The following is a 6,636-nucleotide window of genomic DNA, read 5'->3' as shown; positions in this document are numbered from 1 at the left end:
ATACCCGAGATAATTGAACTAGGAGGGCTTAGTCTTGGGTCTAATCAGGAAAAAGGAAGCAGGTGGAGGATGAAACTATACTCTATATACATCACACTCTTCATCCTCCCCTCCCTCTCCCCATATTGCACCTGTTCATCCCCTAATACCGCTCTTCGCACCCCTTCTGCCTTACACGACTCCCTCCCCCTCCTTTAATCACCCCTTTTACTATTCGCCGCACACAAGGTGCTATACATTTTACGCAAACTTATGGAATGCACATCGCCGAAACCTGTACATTTCTTCTCTCTCTCTCTCTCTCTCTCTCTCTCTCTCTCTCTTAAAGGAATATGGAAATTTTGAATTCTATTTTAACTGTCTTCTACCGAGCGAGATGGAATACATCCGACCCGATTTTATCTTATGGGTAAACTTTATCCGTCGACACTATATACAGCCTGATATCGTCGCATGAATCATATAAACAACAAAGTAACCAGAGTGATAATGTGACTTTTTGATTGATAATAACGGAATGGGAAGCTGCTAAAAGAATGTGTGTTTTTTATTAAAAAAAACAAACAAACAAACAAATGGGCGCTATAAAGCACTTCATGGCACTTTCAAATTGACCTGCCGTATACCTGTAGTGTAATAGATACTTTGTCCTATTTCGCCTTTACATTTCATTAATGATGTTACCTTAAAACTTGGATGATTCAAAGTTTATTTGGTGAAAATTGGTTTTGAAATGGCTAAAGATATCCAAAACAAGGTGATCCTAATAAAAGGTGGGACCCACCTTTTAGGATGACTTTATTTTAATTTGCTTTTTGGATATCTAAGTATCTCTCAGAAAGTCCAAAGCTGAATCCTCACCTCAACCAATACTATACTATACTATACCTTTTTGACCCACCAGGAAAGAGAATTTCATTCGTCAGATGTGAAACACGAGTTAGAGTCAAACTACAAGAAAAGTCATTCCATATAAGACCAGAGTGACTGACACCTCAATCTTATTTATACATCAATTCATCATATACCCCTTTCATAAACTCAATTATGCGGATAATATCCGCATAATTTGGTCGTAAAATCGGAGCGGGGCAAGAATTATCCGCTTTTTTTCGACGCATAATAGCAGCATCGGGACCAGATTTGGAGTTCGTGAACGCAAATCCAAAGTTATGCGGATAATTGCCGGGGTGCGGTCACAGGAGGGACGTGTGCAGTCACGATTATCCACCTTTTTCAGGACGGGCGCTCGTAAAAAAAAAAGTGCGGATAATTTTCAGAGTTTGTGAACGCATTTTTTATTGAAATGTCCGCATAATTCTTAGGCGGATAATTGGAGGATGAGTTTATGAAAAGGGTTTCATGTTGTAGAAGTGTAGAAAACTATGGCGTGTTGTGTGTGTGTGTGTGTGTGTGTGTGTGTTTTTGGTTTTTTTATCACTTGCAATGACTCACATTCTCAAATGTAGATTGCACCTTGCTTATAACATTATACATTACAAGGACAAACTCTGTATTAGTGCATACAGCATGCCGTGTCAAGGTAAAACCGGCCCATGAACATGTATTGCTGTGTACTTTGTTTATCAGCCGGTACGGAACGCCCCCTACAATCGGACTCGAATCCCCCGTGGTGCACCCCCGAGTCTATTCCCAAGACACAGTGCAAGGACGGATGGGTCTGAAGGCGACTGACAACCTTTTGGAGGAAATCAAGCTCAAACAACAGGGGAGTGCTTTTGACTGAAATTAGAAACAACTAGAAAAAAAAAAAATCAAAGAAACAGATCAGCAAAACTTAAGTTAGCTGTGTCAGAGGACCTGACAATATCAATTTTGTGCGAGTATATAAGATGCCCTGTTTATATGGAGCTCAAATATGTTGATATTGCTTTTTTTCATACAGTAAAAGGAAGTCAAATTATTCCAGTTTCCTTGACCATAATATTATGCGAAGAACTCAATTTTTTGCCTCTATTGGAATGTCGAAGAACCTTGTTATAGTCCTATGGTCAAGAGAAGGATATGCTATTACAGCTGCCTTTAATTATTATTATTATTATTATTATTATTATTATTATTATTATTATTATTATTATTATTATTATCATTATTACTATTATTATTATTATTATTATTATTATTATTATTATTATTATTATTATTATTATTATTATCATTATTATTATTATTTGCCATCAGTAAACCCCATACCAACGACAATGATAAATTACACACTTGAAGAATAATCACACCCATACCTTTATACGTTACAATATGAAAATGACAGTCCAAGACCAGTTCAAAGTCTGCATGGAAAAAAGAAGGTTGATTGATTGATTGATTGATGGATGGATTGATTGATTTTATTTCTGCATTTCTTTTTCATACATAAAATCAAATGTAACTCAAAGTCAATTGCACAAATGTATTGAAGTGTTTGAATCTAAAAGTTGAAACAAATAAGACGTGATTAACTACAAGTCAAGTCTACATCATTATTCCAAAGAGTAAAGTTTTATCAGTACAACAGTGGAAATTTGATCAAAATCGAATAAAACTTTTTAGGAAATGTATGAAATTATGAAGTTTCGTTGATTTAGAAAAGTAGCTCTTAAACTGTCAATATGAATATGCAAATGAGTGAGTTGATGACGTCATTGCTTCACAACTTGCCATACACAAAATCTTGAAACTCTCATCTTTTATCATGTTTTTAAACGCGCAATCATGCCTTAGTCTTCAATCCTACATGTATGTGGCTGATCAATATATTCGATGGTTATTTAACCACACATGAAAAAGAATAAGTTTCGTCATTTTTTTTTCACATGATCGACGAAAAATTGTGTGGTGACATCATCAGCTCACTCATTTACATATCGATATCAACTTTTTCAAGAACTGTTTCGTAAAAATGAGCTTATATTCAACAGTTTATAACTTCCAATTTCGATAAGAATGGTTGTGCTTGTGTTTTTATGACGTTATATCTGCTCCAGAAATTTCCTTAAAAATGCAGCCCTTGCACAATGTCCTGTGCAGTCATATAAATATGACTGGTTAAATACAGAGTTGGAGCAAAAATAATACAGTTAAAAATCAAGATTTTTTGAGGGGTCTTTTTATTAAAAGAAAAAAAAAAACCCCGACTAGTTCCCCTGCCCCCCCCCCGTCCTCCCCGCCCCTGTCGCTTCTCATATACATTATTTTCATAATTATAATCATAATTAGGGCCTACTGCTACTGTTATTGCTGTTATCACATCAGTTAAACGTTCTACTGTTGCTGTTAGCACGCATCTCTATAAGATGTTTGCTTGTATAGAGTGACGTGCATGCGAGACGAGACGAAACGAATTGTCAATTCCCCCTGGCGCAGAGCCGTGTGTTGAGACTGCCGCCTACGTTCACGTATTAATCACTGCGTCTTTTTAATTCTTTGTCTTGTTTTATTGTCGGCCCTCGCTCAAGGCTATCGCTGTGTCTCTCACCCTCGAATGGATTAACACGTGAGGGGGAAAAATATTAATCGGAAATTAGCGGAGAATCTGTCTGACAAAATATCCCCCTCCAACCTTTAACGGCATCCTGAAGGAACTTTCCAAGGGTTGCATAATTTAATGGGGATAAAATTTATTACAAGGTATATGAAAAATGAATGGATTTTTTTTTATTTCTTCTTTTTAAAAAATCTATTTATTTATTTATTTATTTATTATTATTATTTTTTTTTTTAGGAGAGAGTGTTAAGTGTAGTTTTAGAAGTCTTTCTTTCTTGGTCACGCAGAGAAAATAGCAAACAGGAAAACTTTATAAGTTTCTAGGTATAAGTTAATTTGAGTGTGCTTACTGATTCTAATGAAAATCCATAACACATAATGTGTAATTGCACCGAAAGAAAAAAGCAAGTTTTCCTTCAGACCTGCTCTCAAACTGGAGAGAAAGTATAACGTTTTTGCGTTGTCGTTTCGTCGTGCAGTGGATAAGTTTTGTCTGTGCCCATTTATTGAAAAGAAAAAGAAAAAGAAAAAGAAAAGAAAATCAGTGAAAACATTTGGAGAGCTGCTCAACTTCTACACCACAACAGAATTACCAATTAATTGTCTCACTCTCTAAAACGTGATGTACAATCTTTAACTTTTTCTAAAAGTGTCCAATTTTACCAATTTTTCACTCATCATTTTCTGATGAAGATTATCATGTTTTTCAAAGCAACACGATATCAAGATGGATGTTTCCCCTTAAGAGAGCGGAGAAGTTTGAAACAAGGCAACTTCCCGCGTTTCGTCATTGTTTCTATAATTATTTTCTATAATTATGATCCATCGTGCGTTGCTTCGGTTCTCCGTGAACTGGAAATCCGAAGGCGGCATCACCATTAGTCGAACCCCCTGTATTAAGGGCTCAGGAAGGAGCGGTCTCAGGGTGCTCACATAATTCAAGACCCTGACTCATGGCAGGTATTCCGGCTCTTTTAATAATGCTTTCTTCTTATGGTTTTCATCAAACCTTTGCTTGACTCCATGCACGTGCATTCATGATGCAGAGTATTATCAAGGCATGTCTCGTGATTTTAACTTGAGCTAAACTGTAGTACAGTGTGATTGTATAGCAGCAGAGAAGTATATATATTAAAAGTAGTAGTAGTAGTAGTAGTAGTACTAGTACTAGTGGGAAGTAGGGCCTATTGAGTAGTAGTATAGTACGGTAGTATATGCCTACTGTAATAGGTAGTTGTAGTTGTAGGCCCTTTGATAGCAGTAGTAATATAGTGGTAGTAAGGTATATACCTTATGGTAGTAGTTATGTGGTAGTAGTAGTAGTAGTAGTAGTAGTAGTAGTAGTAGTAGTAGTAGTAGTATAGTAGTAGTAGTAGTAGTAGTAGTAGTACAAAGTAGAGTAGTAATAGTAGTGGTAGTACAGTATAGCAGTAGTACCTTGAGTTGTATAATGAATAGAGGTATTTTTCGTTAGTTTGTTTTCCCCACACTCAAAATCAAATAAAGCACTAGCATGGAGAAACGCAGCTGGATTTGCTCAGCATCAGCTTTGCCAACTTTCATGACTTGTCACACCTATATTTTGCATTGCGAGCTAGAGTGTGCGTGCGTGTGTTTTCCCTGGGGTCTGTTCTGGCATGATATCAACATTATTGCATCAACTTTCATGAATTATAGTCAAATTAGCATATTTAAAGTTATTTATACTGATATAGGTTGTACTATATATTGTAGACTAAAATGTCTCAATGATCATGATTGAATGCTGACTCAAAGTGACAAAGTGTACCACTAATGTGCCAGAAAATTCTTATGTTTTGTTGGTCTGTTTTTGTTTGTAGCAGCAGTTATACATTATAACAGAAATAAAGGAGCCGCGGAGTGTTTTCGTCTGTCTGCGGTGAATGATTGGGGGGGGGGGGCAGGCAAGGGTATAATATTCGTGTAAAGGTATACAGATATAACGCACCTGTCTAATTTCTCCTCCTCCTCCTCCTCCTCCTCCTATACCACTTCTGTGCCTACTGTTACCCTTCTAAGATTGCTTCCATTACTGTCACTACGAATATTATTCTTTTAACATGTTTAACAAGCCCTCTACTCCACGATCTTTACTACAATGTGAACATGTTTTATATTTCCACTTTATAAGATTTAATCACTTAAGTATAGCTTTAAACAAAATAATTCAAACAATAATTACTCAATAATGATATACCTACTATTTGAAATTTCGGTGCTTTATCCTTGAGCTATTGGGACTCTATGAATCTGTGAACAAAGGACAGTTATAAACAACCAAAACCAGTCTTAATTGAGCATGTTACGATAACAGTTAAAATATGTTTACAAATAAGACAGGGTTTGAACAGTTTACGATCTTCATTGTAATCCTCATATAGGGCCTACATGATTTTAAGTTTAACCCAACTACGCCCACGCATCCCCAACAACGCTCACAGTGATTATCGAGAATACTCTTCACGCTGGGTCATAACAAGGTATAGAAAGAGGCGCCGTGTATCGACTTACCTGATTACATTGTGATATCCGTAATCGTCGTAAGTATGCGCACAGACTAGAGTGGCGGAACCAGGAATACCACAGGGCGCAGCTAGTGTCCGATGTTACGACTGATTATAAACGCTTGCGAGTCCTCCCCGGCGTCAAAACGTGAAAAACGTTCTCCACTGATGAAAATTAAGAGCAACAGGGCCACACGAGAATCGCGTGTGCCGCATGATGTCACGAACAATCACATCTTACTAGTATTCATGGGAATTCAATAAACGCGTGCGCGTGTGCGCGCCTCGGAATACGTGCGAACGGTCTTGGCATGTTGTCAAGGAGAGCGTCTGTCACTCCCCAAAAATAGTCAAACGTGCATCCATGTTGCTCCAAGTTGCCTCGCTCTTGTAAATGGAGATGAGAAATCTTTAAATAAAACTGTCATAAGCTAAAAAAGACGGCATATTATTACTTAATTTAAGATCCCAGCAGGAAGTGCATTGGCCCCGTGGTATTTTTTCTTTAGTATCACTTTGTATTAATTTTGTGTAAACATCCAAAACGTGAAAACATCGGACTTTCATGCGTGCCTCCCTTACCTAGTCTATTTTACCAGATGTTTCAAG

At 37.0% G+C, this 6,636-nt stretch overlaps 1 protein-coding gene across 1 annotated transcript in view; it reads right to left on the bottom strand.

Annotated features, from left to right (window-relative positions):
• LOC140234349 (uncharacterized) overlaps nucleotides 1–6,195 on the bottom strand; it is a 14,033-nt gene extending 7,838 nt beyond the window's left edge. The window contains exon 1 of the mRNA XM_072314407.1: nucleotides 6,035–6,195. The gene's annotated coding sequence lies outside the window, so the exon portion shown is untranslated. The remainder of the gene's footprint in view (nucleotides 1–6,034) is intronic.
• Between the last annotated feature and the right edge of the window lie 441 nt (nucleotides 6,196–6,636).

This window comes from Diadema setosum, chromosome 10, assembly GCF_964275005.1.
Source record: "Diadema setosum chromosome 10, eeDiaSeto1, whole genome shotgun sequence".
NCBI lineage: Eukaryota > Metazoa > Echinodermata > Echinoidea > Diadematoida > Diadematidae > Diadema > Diadema setosum.
This window is presented reverse-complemented; position numbering and strand designations above follow the sequence as displayed.